This window comes from Equus przewalskii, chromosome 1 (assembly GCF_037783145.1).
Source record: "Equus przewalskii isolate Varuska chromosome 1, EquPr2, whole genome shotgun sequence".
NCBI lineage: Eukaryota > Metazoa > Chordata > Mammalia > Perissodactyla > Equidae > Equus > Equus przewalskii.
In genome coordinates this window covers 90,464,607-90,482,196 of record NC_091831.1, presented here as the reverse complement: position 1 = coordinate 90,482,196, position 17,590 = coordinate 90,464,607, and the positions used below count along the sequence as shown (strand labels likewise).

At 51.0% G+C, this 17,590-nt stretch overlaps 1 long non-coding RNA gene across 1 annotated transcript; it reads right to left on the bottom strand.

Moving 5' to 3' along the window:
• Positions 1 to 4,255: 4,255 nt before the first annotated feature.
• LOC139082993 (uncharacterized) lies at positions 4,256 to 15,642 on the bottom strand. The gene is made up of 3 exons (XR_011539425.1): positions 12,431 to 15,642; positions 10,043 to 10,140; positions 4,256 to 8,844 (listed from the first exon to the last, which is right to left on the bottom strand). It is a non-coding gene; the product is annotated as an uncharacterized lncRNA (long non-coding RNA).
• Positions 15,643 to 17,590: the final 1,948 nt, after the last annotated feature.

Sequence of the window (17,590 nt, the reverse complement as noted above, 5' to 3'; positions counted from 1 at the left end):
TCGGGACTTGGAGGGTCTGAAACACGAGATTCGAATCGTGTGATCGTGACTCAGCCTGTGAACTTCTGGTGCTCACTCAGATCTGCCCTCTCCTTTCTGGTCCTCCCTTCTCGATGGAGCCACGTGGCGAGTTCTGGCCCTCGGTCTGGCGTGGAAGTGAGGGGCCTCGTGCCCCTGCTCCAGCATTTACCTGCTGGCCTGAGACCCTCGAGGGCTCCCCTCCCACCACGTTGGAGGAGCAGGGCCCATGTCCCAGGGGGGCCGTCGAGGGTGACGCGCCTCTGCCAGCCTGTTTTGCTGAGTCATCGTTGGCTGAGTGACCCCAAATCAAACTACCATTCGGTGTTGCTTTAAGACACAGGTGGCGTTTGCTCCCGCAGCAAAAACTGGCTTATCCTGACCAAAGTTCTTCACAGCAAGACAGGAAAGGGAGAGAGGTACATGAGGAAACCCGTGGGGCTGCTCAGGAGCTCTCCCCGGGCACGGCCTCGGATCATCGACACAAGATGAAGCAGGGTCCCATGCAGAAGGAGAATCTGGGAGGAGCGGAGGCTTGGGGGAAACGCTGACCTCCTCAGAAGGGGCCTTTGAGGCTCTGCTTAGATGGAGAAGAAGCACAAGACAAGGAAAGGCCCTCTTTTTGGAGGAAATGACAAAATGACCAGGGGACAAAGAGGAAGCAGAACTGCTCAGCTCCTGCTTTGAGTCCATTTTCCACAGCAAGAGGAATCCTCTTTAATCTAAAAAGGCTGAGACAAAGGGCACGCAAAGGGAACTGAGGTTTAAGACGTTCGACTACCGGCTTGGTCTTGCCAGCATCAAACTGACACTGCCCTGGCATAGTGCTCTTGCTCAAGAATGTTTGTTGAATGAATGAATAAAGGTACTGACGGGGAAGGAAGAGAGTGTGTAGCTGCTTTAATTGGAGTCAAGCCTTTGGGCTCAGATGAATTAAATTCCAATGGCCTGAGAGGAACTGCAGCTGTGGAGGCAGAGGCTGCTTTAGGGATCTCCCAGAAATCGAGGGCAACGGGAGGGGGAAGGGGAGGGGTCAGGTTAGAAACGAGAAACGGTCAACGTTGCTCTGAGTTCTTTTAATAAAGGGAGCAGAAAAGGGGGGGATCCAGAAACTCTCTAACAGGGAATGAATTAACTTCTGGCACATTTCTCCATGAGTCTACGAAGGTGATGGCTAATGAACAGCCGGGAAATAAAATCGATATTATTGGGAGTCTACACGCACTTAGAAATTGAAATGGCTTATTCTTCTTGAGGACGGACCAAGTGCCAATCAGCGTGCTGTGTGGATTGTTTTCGTGAATGCTCATCACAGTCTGACGAGGAGGGAACCCTGGTAACCCATTTTGATAGTTGAGGACATCGGTCTTAGGATCAGGGTCCACACCCGCTCTCTCTAACTCCAAAGACAGCACTGTTCACCATGATGCACACACTCTTCACATGTCCAAATGCACTTCATTTCCTGGGGCTCTTCAGCCGGTGGAGGGAGGGGAGAAGATGGGCAGAGGGTGGGAGTAAGCCAGTCTCTCCACCTGTGGCCACGGGGACCCCCCTGGTCCCACAGAAGGGCCCAGGACTCAGCCTCTGTGTCAAGCAGCCCTCTTGACCGGCGTGCACAGCGACATTTCAGAACCGCTGGACTAGGAGGATGGCAAAGGCTGTCCTCTCGGACGCAAAAGGGGAGAAAGGGAAAATACGTTAGCTTAAAATGCGCCATTTCTCTCTTGTTGATTATTGGCTGTTTCTCCTTCCTTGGAGCCTTTTGTAACCATTGAGGCAAAACCATGAGGCTTGTTTGCCCATAGGAAGGCGAGGACAGATACAGAACAGTTCACGGGGCGGGGAAAAGAGAGTGGGAAATGACGGTCAGGGAGAAACAGTGTAAAAAGCCCTTTGGTGCTCAAAGGAGAGAAAGATGGGCAAAAAGGTGAAATTTGAGCGTTAAACCGGGGCCTCCATCCCCCTCTTGACCCCAAACACAGCCAGGGTCTAATCCTTAAATGGGGTTGGTAGAGAGGAGGCAGGTGGAGACAGACGCAGGTGTGAGAGGATCCGGAGCAGGGCCAGGCGTGACCTGGGAACATCCTAGCCCTTTAAGAACCAGGTCCAGGCCCGCAAAGCCCACGACATATTACTGTTGGTTGCACTTGAGACATGCGGCCTAGTGATCCAGAAGGCTTCGTGCAGTTCTAAACTTCTCTAACTCCAGGAGTATAAATTAAACTCACAAAAGAGGTCCTTTTAAAATGTGATTATTTAAATTTCATTTACTCTTATTGAATTTGCGAATTTTCAACAATACATTTTTTAATTAGAAATTTTAAAAAAATGATTGTTCTCACCTGTAAGAATTGACTGAAAAAAAAAATTTAAAATGTTATTGTTCCCAATTCGCAAAATTAAAAAGGTCTAAAAGAAACTTGAATAACTGAAAATTCAAGTGATTTTCTTGGGTAGGTTTGCACTCTTTATTTATGCTTCGGATATGACTAAGGCTTAAAGGCACACCAGACCTCAGGAGCCCTGTGTCAGGTGGCGGTTTCTGGTCGTCCATCCTGAGCTCATGTCGTGGGCTGGTGTGGAGGCAGGCGCAGTGCTGGGTGCTGATCAGGACCCATCAGGACTCTGAACTTTAAGGTTCTATGATTACCGCCAAGACCTTCTGCATATTTGGGCTTTTTGTTTCTTCGGCTTTTGTTTCTTTTGCATTACGAATTTTGTTTTGTCTTGTAACTTCTCGTAGGAACTCTGACTGCCGGGCGAGCCTATTCCCACAGTGGGGCAAACAACCTGTCGGTTTTGTTTCTTTACTTTATCGAGGAAGCTTTTAAAAATGCAAGATGTTGTGTGATGAACCCCTATCGCCGAACTTCGACGACTGTGAACATTTTTCCTTTCTTGTTTTGCTTTGTTTTGTTTTTGCTAAGGTGTTTCAAAGCGCGTCCTAAATGTGAGATAAGTGAAGTTTTGTGGGGCTTAAGAAGACAGCTTTGGCGGAGGAAATAGAATCAAATAGCATTAGGGTAATTGGCAGAGAGAGAGAGAGAGAGGAAGAGCACGGGAGGGTGAGCGGGAGAGGCTGAAATAGAAGATCACCCAGAAGACATGACTATATTTAGCCCGGTGTGCCTCTCCTGCCCCATTTCCAGTTTTCCCCGCTTCCCACCTACTCTGTTCTTACTGTGAAATATCAGCAACCCGGGTGAGCAGAGGCATCTGTAATAACCAGAGGCTTTTGTATCTGAGGGAAGCGAAAGAGCATCTGCCCGCTTTCCACCTCCTCAGCCTCCCTCCTGTCTGTCTCCCCTGTGCGTTCACGGTCTCCATGCCAGCCCTTCAAGGCACTGGGCGGCTTCCTTCTCCTTTCCTTGCACAGAAGGAACTGAACTCTTAATCCTGGAATGCAGCCATTCTCCCTTTGCCAGCAAGGCTTGGGAATATGGCCGGGAAAGGAAGGGCTAGAGTAGAGGGATCTGTGACTCCCTGGGGACACCTCACCCTGGCACAACATTTCTCCAAACTATGGTTCTATAAATGTCTAAAATTCTGAGTAACGGAACTAGGATTTCCGCAAATGAAGGTCCTCGAATTAGTTTTGGGCACAATATCTACAATAAATAGTAGCTTATTAAAAACTCTGTGATGATTTACGGGAATAATAACCCGATTTAACTTTGCCTTACTCCATTTAAGAGTGGAACTTTTTTTTTTTTTTTTTTAGGCTACCTGTTCATATCTCACAGGACTCTAGTATTTTATAAAACACAGTTTAGGGAATGTTTTCTTGAAATGATCGCTTCCAATCTGAAATCACAGGATGGGGTCATTGGACGATGCTCATTGTGTTTGGGAGGTCGGGGGCAATGGAAGATCAGAAACGAGACAGTGAGAGGAATCAAAGGGATGTGGGGTCGGGCTAGTGGGAGAACACTGATGGCCAAGGGCCAGCGTGGCTCCTGGTTTGTGCAGGTGGTGTTATTGGACAAGGCAGAAAGAAGGGGCACCTGGGTCTTGGGGCAGCTCTGGAGCTTGTGGAGAGTCCTTTAGAGCCCCGAGAAGGGGCCAAGGGGACCATCACTCCGGCGGCTTAGGGCACAGGCTTCTGGGCCCTGATGACCTCGGGCCTGCTGCTAGAGGTGGATGGCCAAAGAGAACATTCATTCTCAACAAAGGGATACAGAGACCACCAGCCCGCGGGAGTGCACATTGGCCCAGGAGTCAGAAGAGCAAAAGGAAAGGTAATCCAGCGTTTATTTATTTACGTATGTATGTAATAATTACTTTTACAACATCCATCTTGTCTCTAAAGACTTATATTTTTACATTAAGAAAACGATTTAAATCAAAAGCCATCTCAAAAGACAATTCCATTATTGCAACTATCGCCTTGCTTACTGTTAGTTCTTTCGAGCTGTCTCCTCCATTCTCGAGATCCTAATTTTTTTTTTCTTGAGGAAGATTAGCCCTGAGTTAACTACTGCCAATCCTCCTCTTTTTGCTGAGGAAGCCTGGCCCTGGACTAATATCCATGCCCATCTTCCTCTACTTTATATGTGGGATGCCTACCACAGCATGCTGTACCAAGTGGTGCCATGTCCACACCCGGGATCCGAACCAGCGAACCCCGGGCCACTGAGAAGCAGAACGTGTGAACTTAACCGCTGGGCCACTGGGCTGGCCCTCAAGATCCTAGTTTTGATTTGCCCCCAGCACGTCATAAACGCCGCTCTCTTGTCCGTTTGGCGTTGAGCTTTGACTTCTGTTCCTCCCTACGTTGTTTTCTGTTAAAAGCCTAGATTCTTATGGAAAACTTTTAAAACTTTGAAAACCTGTTCTGAAATAATTACAGACTCGCAGGAAGCTGCTAAAATAGTCCATAAAGAGCTGTGTATCCCTCACCCAGCTTCCCCCCGTGGTGGCATCTTACGTGACTGCAGTGCAAGGTCAAAACCGGGACGCTGGCTGACAGTGGTACTGCCGTTGACTAGACTGCAGACCGTGTTCAGTTTCCACCAGGTTTGTATGCATTCCCGTGTGCGTGTATAGGTGTTCGCAGTTTTAGATTAGATTCCAACATTGATTTTACAAATCCTTTCCTTCCTTTGGGCCCAGTGACCATTGCCTTAGTTCAGGTCTGTAAGATTCCGATAATCTCCCAGCAGCCTCCACGCTTTCCTATATTCTTTCTTTTATCCATTATATACCATCCTGGCAGAGTTATCTTTTCAAACGCCTCTTTATCTTCCTGCTTTAAAGCTTTCAAGGATTCCTCTATTGCTCCAAAGAAAAAAATCTAAACTGATTTCTGATCGTGCCTCTGTCTCTCTCTCGCCGGCTCCGTCTCTCTCGCTCTTAATCTGCACTCCAATTTCTGCTCTTTCTCTTGCTGTGTTCTTACTACGTCTGTGCCTTTGCACATGCTGTTCCCCCTGCATGGAGTGTCCTTCTTACCTTTGTGCGTCTGAAAAAGTCCTGTTGCTCCGTCAAGATTGGCTCCTTCTGGGGGCATTCCTCTTCTTTGCTCCTCTAGCTTGTTTTTCTTGCCTCTTAATACAGCACGTCTTGCATAGCTGTTGTTGCTCCTGTAGGTATATGTTAGGAGTGTATTCAAATGACAGAGTCCTGACTACAAACAGTGGCCTAGACAAGTGGGGATTATTATTCTCATAAAAAATATGCAAAAGCAGGCAGTTCGCAGCTGGGAAATGCACTCAACCATGTCATCAGGAACACTGAGACCTTCTATATTATTCTTCCATCTATAGTGTCTGGCTTGTCACCGCTTTGTCACAAGGTGGCTGCTGCATCGTGTCTGCATTCCAGACAGGAGGCAAAAAAGTTGTATCTGTGTCTGTCCTTTTCATGGAATAGCGAAAGTTTTTCCAGAACACCTTTCAACAGACTTTTGTCTACATTTCACTGACTTGAACTGTGTTACACAGCCATTTCTAGCTAGAGGCGTGGGTAGATGAACACGGATTTACCTCCCTAATCTCTACGACAGAGGAAGGTGAAGGGAGGGGAGTGGGGTGGGTCAACCTATGAGGTCAACTGCCAGCAGTGCCCCGGTTAGACTGAGAACCACCTGCTGGCAGATGGGAACATTCTATTAATTCTCGTCCGGGACCCTTAGGGCCCGGAGCAACGTTTGGCCTTCGGTAAACACTTATTTGAAATCTCATAAATATTCGAATGAACACAGGCATGCAATGCACTAAGGGTTAAGAAATAACACTGAAGAGTGGTCATTATTTTGATTAGACAGAGATGGTTGTTTCCCAGCCAGCAGTCCAATGCGATGCGCAGGTGCACAAGCCCAGAGAGGCAGGGATCTGTGCTCTAAGGAAGAGCAGCATAGCACTGGGGGCCTCAGGCCTCGGTTCCATCCTCTGCCCTTGTCTGTAGGTGCCGAGACTCGCTAGTGAGAGGGGAAGGGGGCACAGATTGCCGGGCAAAGCCAGCAATCCTGGTGGGTAGCACATGAGGATTGGAAGCGTGGAGGAGAAGTGAGAAGAGCAAACCCAGAGGGAAGCAAGCCTGGGAACGGGGTGAGCCCACAACCCAGCACCCCTCATAGTTCTTCCCTTCCTGGGAGAGGAGATTTTCTTTTGGATGGTGGGGACATTTCTATGCTGTGAGCCATTGGACATTTCCTCCTCTACATTTTAATTCCCTTAGTTACCCAGACACTTCAGTGAAATGAGCCTCACTGTTGCAGTCTTGTGGGGTGGTGTTGCGGGGGCCCCTGGAATGGGTCTCCAGGTGAAGGTCTGACTTCCCCACATCACCCCCCAGGAGCCCAGCATGGCAGGAACAACATTCATGGACGTGGAGAATCCCGGACTGGCCGGGCCTGGACCAGCTGTGAAGATGGCGACGCCAGCAGCTGTGCGGACAGAGGCAGGATGGTGCATGCTGCCAAGAGGGGGACTCAGGACCAGGCTTGGGGCTCGTGGCAAACCCTGTCCCCCCAAATACACTGCAGAAGGGAGTCTGTGGAATGGGGGTAGGGTTGTCAAGAGGGATGCTGGCGTCCAGCTCTGCCACTTGGGAGCCGTGACCTTTAGGAAGCTTCCGTCCTCTCCACCGCTCGCAGGATCTCGATCACAGGCTTATTGCAACGATTAGAGGAGAGAGAATGCGTGGAGAACACTTGAAACATATTTTGTGCTCAATGGTCACGACGACTACCTTGGAAGCTTGGTCCAAGGTGCAGCGGTACAGAGCACGTATACACAGTACTCCAGGATGGCTCCATATGGGCCCTCATCATCTTATTTTTGCATCAGTTTCCACCCCTAAGACCACCCTTTGGAGGCAGGGCACTGCCCCAGCTGGCTGGCATACCCGAGGCCCGCACAGTGCCCAGCACACAGAGCTGTTCCACCAACGTGTGTGGAAGCCAAGAGTCCACGGCCTGTCTCTTCCCGCCGCCTCCCCGCCGAGCCCGGCCTCCACCCAGCCTCCCGCCTTCCCTCTGGCTGCTCGGCGTGTCCTGGACGCCCTCCGGCCGGCGTTCTTATTAAACAAGAGCTTCCAAGGAATCACCACGCCTTCCCTTCCGGTCCCTCCTCGGGCCAGCCAGAGAGCCTGGGTTCACAACAGGAAACCGACAGCGTTGCGCTATCAGAAGACATTTCCTTCGCAGCACAAAACGTCTGAGGAATAATTTGGAGCTGGGCTGCACCCATTTCCTGAGAAAGGGGGCGAGCTCGCCCGTCCTTGGGCCGCAGAGCCCTTGCTTTCCAAGCCCCAGAGATGCAATCCCGCGCCTCCGCGCCTGGAAGATGGGCTTCTCGTCTCCCTCGGCCATGGCAGACCTGGCATCCCGGGTAGCAGACCCAGTGGGGACGGCTTCTCAACGTTTGTGCAGAACCAGAGACACTGTGGCTAATTCGTAGCCTTGTCTGGATATGTTTCATGAGCAGCTTTGAGAGTCAAAACTCCCAGGGTGAAGAGAGACGTGGCTTTCTCTCAAAGTCAAGACCGAGCTTGGCAACGAGGAACTGACAGACACTGGGGGCCGTGACGAGTCTGAGGGGCTGAGACCCAGCAGCTCCCCGATTACATGAAATTGTGGGGTAGAAATGACCTCTGCCCGACCCTACGGTCCATTCCGCCATCCATTCCAGGACCGAGTTCGGAGCCCCCGGGATGCCTGACATTGTATGGACACAGGCTCCTGAAAGAGAAGAATCTAGTCCTCCTTAGAAGTCACTTTAGATCTTTTCATACTGGGTCTGGGAGAGTCCAGAGTCATTCCTGCTCAATTGCCCCCGTTTTACAAAAGGGAGCACTGAGGCCTCAAAAGGCAAATGACTCCTCAAGAGCTGCAGAGCAGACCAGCGGCAGAGCCAGGCTGGAATTCAGATTTCTTCATTTTCGGGACCCCGGCGCCCCAAAAGATGAACGTTTTGAGTCCCTTTCTTCTAGAGCTGTCTTGGAAACTGCTTACGTGAAATTTGGTTCTCACCTACAGGGGGGCAGAACTCTGTTTCTAAAAGAAATAGCCAGCAGGAACTCCCAGCTTCCAGACAGAATTTAGCCCGGCCTCTTTCCTCCCGCGCCGTGTTAGGCAGGGAGCAGAGGAGCAGTGGAATGGCCCCGGGCTTCTTTCGAGGAACCTCAGCCAGAGACGCCTCATCCCCTCACACCCCCCACCAGGAGAAGGCAGCTAGGGTGCCCTCCTGGCCCTAAGGCAGCGGTCACACCTCGTCGATGGGGCTCAAGTTGGAGACATGGAACAGAAACATCAATCAGCCCATTCATTTGTGGCGAAGCCGGCATTCGAGTCACTAAGTTCATGTTTCAAGGATGCAGAACCTGTGAAAATCGATTGATTTAATGAGGCACATGGAGCAGAGCAGAAGCCAAGACTGGGAGTCCTCGATAAGTGTCCCGAGGCGAGAAGGGATGTCCCAGATCTCGGGGGGCAGGGATGGTGCGGGACACACAGGCGACCACATGGGCTAGACCAGAATCCCTCCCCATCCCACATGGGGTACAGGCTTTTGCCTGCGCCTTCGGGGGAGAAGCTCGTGCGGGTGGTCGGACGTAGTTGTGCATATTATTTTCCATAGTTTTCAGTTCACAGCGGTCTTCGCCATTTTCCACACACGCCTTTGCCCTTTACATAGAGTCCAGAGACAAAAACCCCTCCAGGTGTTTTTGTAGGTAAAGACTTTCTTAAGCAGAGTCTCGACAGGAAGTGAACGGCACGCTCAAGTTTGGACGATTGGAGGAGGATTTCATAAAGGGTGATGGTAAAGGCATGGGGGTTGGCGGAGCAGAGCTGTGACCTGGGGCGTGTGCAGCTCAGGGGGACGAGGGCAGGGACCAGTTCCGGGAATTTGGAGGGAGAGAGTCTTGTAGAGAAGATGCTTCGAGAGGAGCAAGGACTTTTGGTCAAGAGACACGGTTCCTGGAAGGCAGGGTCACAGGGAGAAACCTGGAGGACCAGCGCGCGGACCTTACCCTGCCCCCTCTTGCTGGGGCCTCCACTGGCCAAACCCAACAGGAAGCCGGAGGGCCGGGGAGCACAGTGATGCGGCACGTACCGGGCAGCCTCCTGGCCACAGAGGGGGCTGGGGAGGTGGGCAAGGGTGGAGGGGAGATCCGGAAGGGCCAGCGGGAGGCGTCTGGCACAGTTAGCTGGACTGGACAGTCTCTAGCTGACACTGGCTGTTAGCGATGCCGTCTACGGTGCCTACAAGTCTTTTAGGAGATTTGTGCAAAGAGAACGAAGCCAGGCACATCCCCTTTATTTTCAGCGAGGACCCTGAACGCAAATCCCTCTGTGGACCCGCTGGCCCAGGGGAGATGCTCAAGCCCACATGTGAGCCAGGGAACTCTCCTGGCTCCTCGGGTCTAAGCCGGAACTAAATAAAGGCCGAGCCGCTTCGTTGGCTCCTTTCCCCAAGGAGCACACCCTGATCTGGGCCCCTCATGGCCAGTGTGAGAAGCAGCAATGAGGACAAGGAGGAGAGTCTCCTTAAGGGGGAGAGAGGGTTTCCTTTCTTACCTGAGCCGCCCACTGCCATCCTTTCCTGGGGTGGGGCCCCTCCCAGGTGGGAGGCCGCCCCCAGCCTGTCATCTCCAGATGCAGCAGAGTCCAGTTCACTGCGAGGAAAGCCCGAGAAAAAGATCATGAGTCACAGAGAGGTAAGAAAGGAGTCGAGCTGCTTTTGTCAACGGAAAGCTGTACACACTCACGGTGAAAATTTCAGAATTACAAATACAGACCGGTGTAAAGCAAAAAATGAAATGGTCCCGCCAGCCCATCCCGGCATTCCCCGGGACCCACCCAGCTTTAATAACCTCGTTATTAAAGTTAAAAACCACACCGGCTGCTTGTATTTCCTTCCGTGATTTTATACACAACCTAAAACACTTAAACGCAGGTGGGATCGCGTGGTGCCACTGTCCCGCATCTCATTTTGTTTTATTTTAGGGCATCTCTCCAACATCCGGGCTGCGAGGCTGTGGCATTAAGGCTGCTTTCTGAAGGTGGTCCAGGCTCAGCGAGGTCTGGCCTGGTCGGCACTGCTGAGGTCCCCACCTGCTGATGGTCCCGCCATCAGCCCCGTCCTCCGAGGGCTCACCTTGGGTCTTTATTCTTTGGCACCGAAAAAGGCCCCATCAACATATGTTTTTACGAATCTGCCGTCATCAGGTACAACCCATCTGTGTAACTCAGTCCACAGCATTCATCGAATGTGTGCTGTGGTTCAAACACTCTGCTAGGCGAGGGGCCTATGGGGTAAATAAAATGTAGTCCCTGCCCCCGGCTTCACCTGAGGAGGGGAACAGACATGCAGGTGACTGTAAGCCAGGGTGGCAAGTGCACAGATAGATGCGTGGACAGGGTAATGTGAGAACCCAGATGTCGGGCGCCTTATGTAGCTTCGATTGGGGAGGAAATCAAGGAGGGCTTCCTGGTGGGGGTGATTCTCTGAGTTTTATCTTTAAAAAGTCAATAAGAATCGGCTGCAGGAGTGGAAGGGGTGGCCGGGGTAAGGGGATGGCAGAAGCACAGGCCTGGAAGCAAGAAGCAAACCTACTGATGTTGGACATGTTAGAGGCGTAGATGGGGGCCAGGCTGCAGTGGGCGTTGCAGGTCATGGTGAAGAGTTTACACCCTGACTAGTGGGTGATGAGGGAGCTATTTAAGGATTTTCTGCAAGAAAATGCCTGGTCTGCATTCATCACGCCGGCCAGGTTATGCGGTGGTGACGAGTCAACCCTGACTCACGTCCCAGGGACCCGCACAGCAAAGGTCCACCTTCTGCTCACACCGCTTGTCCAGCAGAGGCCGTCAGGGGCTGTGCTCCTCACATTTGCTCAGGGATCCAGGGGGAGCGAGGCTCTGAGCCGGGTGCTGGCGCCGTCCGGAACACAGTGGCCACACGGATGGGGAAGAACGACTGGGCTCTTCAAAGTCTGGAGGGGCGCGGGCCCCTTGCACTCACCTTTTAAGGGTCAGAAGTGGTCTTGGGGGACCCACCTCCCAAGAAAGCTGAGAAATCGGGAGGAGCAGGTGGAACAAGGAGGAGAGTAGCCTGCTCGGCCCTGGCAGAATCTGGGATTCCAGACAGTGTTCAGAGCACACGGAAGATGGATTTCAACGGTTCAAACCTGGCTGGGAGGACTTTGTGGCCGTAACCCAGGAAAAAACGGCACAGTCCTGATGGAGGGAGGCGGTGGTCGGCACGGAGGGGACGGGAAGGAATAAGGAAACATTTGGGATGTCTGGTGGGAGGAAGGTTTCTACTAAAATCGGATATGTGGCTGCAGAGCTCAGATCTGGGGGGGCGACAGATAGATGTCGAAATCCTGAGTGTGAGAACTCGTAGACATGACAGTGGGTGAAAAATATCCAGTCGAAATATGTACACATTGAGGATTTCCTAAGTTTCTGTTGTCGATCTACGTGCTTCATGTGTATTATCTTATTTAAACGGAAACAATCCTAAAAGGTATGCATGACTATTATCCTCATTTGAGAGTTGAGGAAAGTGAGACAGAGAGGGTAAGTAGCTTTCCCCAAATCACACAGCACAGTAGGATTCACACGTGGGGCACGTCGAACCCCTGAACTTAGAGCCTGGGATTCCTGAAGGAAATGAGATTGATCTTGGTTCTAGTTGACAAATAGAGGACAAAGAAGGGCTTTCCAGGTTGGGGCAACTGCATCAGTAAAGGCCAGGAGCTGGGAATGAGCATGGCCATGGTGGTGAGCCGCGAGGGTCCCACTGGGGCTGTGGTGGAAGCTGGCCTCTGACTGAGCAGGGGCTTCCCCGCCTGCAGCCACAAGCTTCTGTCACCATGTCTGTAAGCCGCAGTCCAACACCTGTGACCTGAGCGCACGCGCCAGGCAGTGTGTCAAGTGCTGGAAATGTGAAGAACTCACCGAGATGCCTGGCAGGTCCCTGCCTTGTATGTGAATCTGGATGCAGAAGCTGGTGCTCCTGGCCTCTCCGTGGGCTGGTCTGGGCCTGCATCCCGGATGTTGCTTTCACTCTGATGCTGTCACCCGCCGGGCCGGCCTGTCCCCGTGAGTGGGCCGTCGGCAGACGCGGCGGCTGGCAGTGGGCCTCTGCAGGATGCGTCAGACGGAGGGCTGGCTTTGGAACCAGAAGTCTCCGCTCCTCAATAATCGTGTTGTTCGGGACAAGTGGGCTAATTTCTTCTCTGCCTCCTTGTCTCTTGATCGGGCGCAGAAGCTCTTCCCTAGACACACGGCTGTGAGCGCTGGAGAGGACGACGTGACGACCACAGCAGGACGCAGCGGCGACGGCAGGACCGGTTCTCGTTGCTGCTCTGATCTCACGTCCACACGCAGGCCTCTCTGTGGCTGCTTCAGACCTTCTCTTCCTTCCTTGGGGTCTCAGATCAACCCCCCACCCGCCCAGCTCACGGTCGGTCGTCCTCCCGTCTCATGCGTGGATTATGCTTATGAAGTTCCCGGAGCACCGTTGGAAACCATAGCTGGAGATGGTCCTGATGGCGCGCCGTGGTTTGTCCAGAATCACGTGCCCAGGATGTGGTCAGCTCAGGGCTCAGGCCACGTCTGTCTAATGTCCAGTCTTATCCTCTCTAAGCCTCATCTGCCTCAACTCCTAAGGCCCCAATTTCTTCCTCCTCAGTCTTGCCCGCCCGTTGCCTGTTTTCTCCTCCCCGCACTGCAGCCTGGCTTTGCCCTCGCCTCCCCCGACAGGCCCCTCTTGCAGCGCACAGGTTGCCCGCCCAGGCAGTCTCTCTAGATCACGGGGACCCATTGACCATTGCAGCTTTTTCAAAGCTTCCCCCTCACGTGGCTTCAGGGACACTCTCGCAAATAGAATTTTTTTTTTTTAAAATCAAGTACAAGCTGCAAAGAAAGCTCGCAGTGTCACACTTGCACTCCTGCTGTCCAGCCCGTCCTTCTGCACGTCTCGAGTTCCATTCCTGACATGAGTCTCAGGGTCCGAGGGGGTCTGCCAGTGTCTTGACGGGAAGGGGATGTTATCTGTCTCAGTCAACTCGGTGATTTGACTGTTGCGCACGAGACTGGCCATGGAGCGGGTGTTGGCCTTAGTCTTCCGGAGACCACCACCCTGAGGAGGCCCTGGGCCGCTTGGGGGTGAATCTTCAGGGATGAGCTGATCCCAGCCCCGTGCTACGTTCAGTCATGGGTATCGCTGCTGGAACAGCCGGGCCCCACTGGGTGAAATGACTCCCCACTTGGACCGGCATCACTGGGTGTCAAAGGGCCTTCATGTAGCTTAGGCATGGGTGGCGACAGAGCATCCCCTGGGGACGAGAACATTCAGGAAAGGGACAAGCTGCCCTCATCGGGCACGATGGCCTCCGGTCAGATCTGAACACGGCGGGGGACGCTGGGCTCTGCTCGGGCTGCCGCTGGAGATGCCGGGCCTCCTGGAAACATCTTAATTCCTCTTTCCCGTTATTCCCAAAGCCAACTGACACCAAGCTCTATAACCAACTTTCCCCCAGAACGCCCGCGTCTGCCCCCTTAGTCAGATAGTCAAGACTTTCAAAGTTACTCTCAACAGCCCTCTCTACCATCACCCCCTACTGCTTCCAGTTACTCTTCTCCTTCAGGCTCCACTCTCTTCGTATCTGGGGGTGGCAGCCAAGACCCGGCTTCCAAGATGGCCCGCGGTGCTGGGAGGGCACGTTCCCTGACTGCGCCCTTCAGGGAAGAGCCGCGTGGATGGGCTCCCACGTCACCTGCCGACAACCTGCGGCGGTGGCTGTTTTCATCTGATAATGGAGACACGTACTCCAGGTGGCCTTGCGGACGTGCTCGTGTGGGACGGTCCATGTCCCTCGGGCAGCTCGGCCGGAGAACAGGGTTGGTGTCAGCTCTGGACGGAGGTTCAGGAGGGCCCCTCGGACTCGTTGACAGAGCAGCAGGATAGCAGAGCCCTGGGGCCCCTCATGCTCCTGGTCCAGCCTCTCTGTTCCACAGTCGGCAGAGAGAAACCCAGAGAAGCGCAAGTCTGTTATTTTTCACAAATTATTTTTGGAAGTCGGTTTGTTTTTGCAATTGTGCACTTGGTCCTACTTGGAAACGACCTCCTGCCCCGTGTCTGTTTTGCTGTTTTGTGCAGTAAACACCTCGGGACGTCGCTGCTCTTTTGCTGACCTCGGGGTTCGGAAGCGGCTGGCCATTGTCCACATGTGGCTGCCTCGTCTGTGCGGGAAGGTGGACTCAGTTTCCCTACCCTGAGGCTTGTGGTCTGGCTCAGGCTCGCGGCTGTTGCCCTCACGAGGGTTTTCGGCTGTCTGGCCGGGTGAATCCTTGTGGACGAGCACCTCCCAACCAGCTCCCAGAGGAATCCTTCGTGGGATCAGTCATGCTAATGAAGCTTTTAACCCCTAGCCCAGAGTCTGCTTCCCCGGCTGTTTCTCCACGAGGAATTTGTAAAGGACGCCAATACGACAAACACCCCACAGCAACATCTCTTCCTCGCATGCACCTCTTTATTCTGGTGCAAAGGTGGCCGCAGCCGCAGGTTGTGGGCAGTTGACGTGAGCAGTCCCTCCCCATGGGCTGCCATCTTCCCTGCAGGGGCCCCAGCCAGAAATGCCAGGACACCCGGTGGAGACCAAGACAGACCCTGTTAGACAAAGAGCTCATTTAGAGCTTGACTTTAAAGTAAATTTATCGACTTTGAGGAGGGGAGAAATTTAAGGTATTTTTTAAAGGGCCCCAAAAATCCCGTCCTTCTATCCTCCCCTACGAATCAGTTCCAGGAGAGTGGTCTTCCAGTCGCACTATTTCCCATTTCAACGTGGTACCCGAATTCGATGACTGGTTATAGGTTTCCTTTAAATATGTGATTTTAAGAAGACTGGCCAAGCTATTAAACAGGATTTTTGTGACATCTAGTACCCTTTCTCTCTCTCTCTCTTTTTTTTCCTGGTGGTAGACTGTCGAGAAGAAACCATAGTACAATTTACAGAAATTTGCTTTGCAGGTAAAGTAGCCAGGAAGGAGATGCATGTCTTGGAGTTTGATCGGAGAGTCTGAAGAAAGGCTCCATCAGATTACACGACGGGGTTTGTCTCTGCCCCTCAGCTGCTAACACGTGTGGCATTGGCCAAATCTGAGCTTCTTTCCTAGAAAAATGAAAATGGAGAGAAAGACTTTTATCAAACTGACACCTTCACTATTGGTGGTCAGTAAATAAGGGCAGAAGGAGAGTTAGCTGTCTGGACAATAAATAATTCAAGATCATGTCAGAATGTGATTGCTTTGGGCAAAAGGCAAACAGACAATAGGAATAATGCTGTTGCTTTAAGATTGTTTATAACATCTCTTAGTTATTTTTTTTCTTAGTTACAGGAGAGCATAAAGTGAAAAATATGATTTTAGATGTAAACACACACAAACACATGGAAGAATAAAAAAATAAAAACCTTCAAGCAGATGGAACAGCATGTGCAAAGGTCCGGGGGTGGAGGTAGCATTGTGAGAATGAGTAAGTGAAACTGAGGCTGGAGTTCGGTCTAAGATAAGGCTGGAGGGGCAGGTAGACCAGACCACGGCAGCTCCCACAGGCCGTGGTAAGAAGTTTGGGGTTTGTCTTGGAGGAGCGGGAAAGCTTTGAAGGAATATCAAGCAGGATGTGTATGTGTAAAACAATCAGATTCGCGTTTTGAAAAGATGTCTCTGGCTGCAGACTGAGGCACGGACTTCGGCAAAGTGGGAGGACAAGAGAGGATGCACAAAGAACCACGCAGAGGCCATCGGAAAACTCCAGCCACGGTGATGCTAGTCTGGATCAGGGCGGTGGGTGGAGAACGCAGTGTGACATATTGAGTCTGTTCCTTGCTGCTGGATCCATGGGTAGTTCCCGTTTATTTCGTCCTGCTTTTGCCTTTTTTTTTGCTCTCACCGACAGCACTGCCACGAGCGTTCTCACACGCGTGTCGTGCTGATCTGTGGTCTGTGTGATGGCAGGGCGGATTCTGAGCCGTGCGACAGGCGTGGTTTCAGGAGAAACGTGTCAACACGTTTACGCGCTCACAGCGGTGTGTGCGGCCGAGGGGCTCAACCTCTGTGAGCAGTGGCGTTTTTGCAAATCTGGTGGAAAATGGCATCCCGTTTTTTAAAATTTCTTTAAAAAAAAAATTGCAAATGAGGTGGACCACTTTCACGTGCTAATTTGGTCACTCGTATCTATTTTTCTGTGAAGTGTCTGTTCACACGCTTTGCCCATTTTTCAATCAGATTAACAGGCTTTTCCTTGCTGATTCTCGTACATTCTTCAAAAATGAAAAAAATGATCCCTATTTCAGACTTGCTCTAAATGTTTTCCCAAGTTTGTCATATATTTTGGTTTTATTTTTAAGTTTTTTTATTATATGAAAGTTGAACACTTTAATGTAATGATATTAACCAGCTATTTTTTCTTTATGTCTCTGGACTTAGTGTTCATGGCTCCAAGAATGTCAGTCAATTCTCTTATTTTAAGTCTCATGGTTTATTTTTTGTTTAAAACTCTGATCCATCAGTTGTTTATTTTGTTATAAGGAGAAAGGTTGGCATTCAGCTCAGTTTTCTCCAGAGACTCCAGTTATTGTGACATCATTGATTAATTTCTATTTTTCTCACTAATTTGAAAAACCAACTTTATTATAAATTAAATTCTGTGTCATTAAGCCTGTTTATGAGCCCTTTCTTCTACTGATCTGTTTCTTCTTTAGTAAAACTAGTGGTTTTAGTATTATAGCTTGATAATATATTTTAGAGACAGTTCTTTCCACTCTCTACCCCTCTGTTACGCTGCTTCTTCAGAAATTACTGGCTATTCTCCATGAGCGTTTTCCCAGATAAATTTTACTCCTGGTTAAGTTTCAAAATAATTGTTTTTATATTGTATTTGGAAGCTTGTGACTATAGATGTTACTCTAAGAAAAAATAAAAATTTTCAATCAAAGAGCAAGGTATGTCTTTCCACTCACTTGTATTTTAGAAGGTTTCTTTGTACAGTTTCTACGTAATTCCTGCCTAGTTTTTTTACTAGACGTTTTATCTTTTTAGGTGCTATGGTACGTG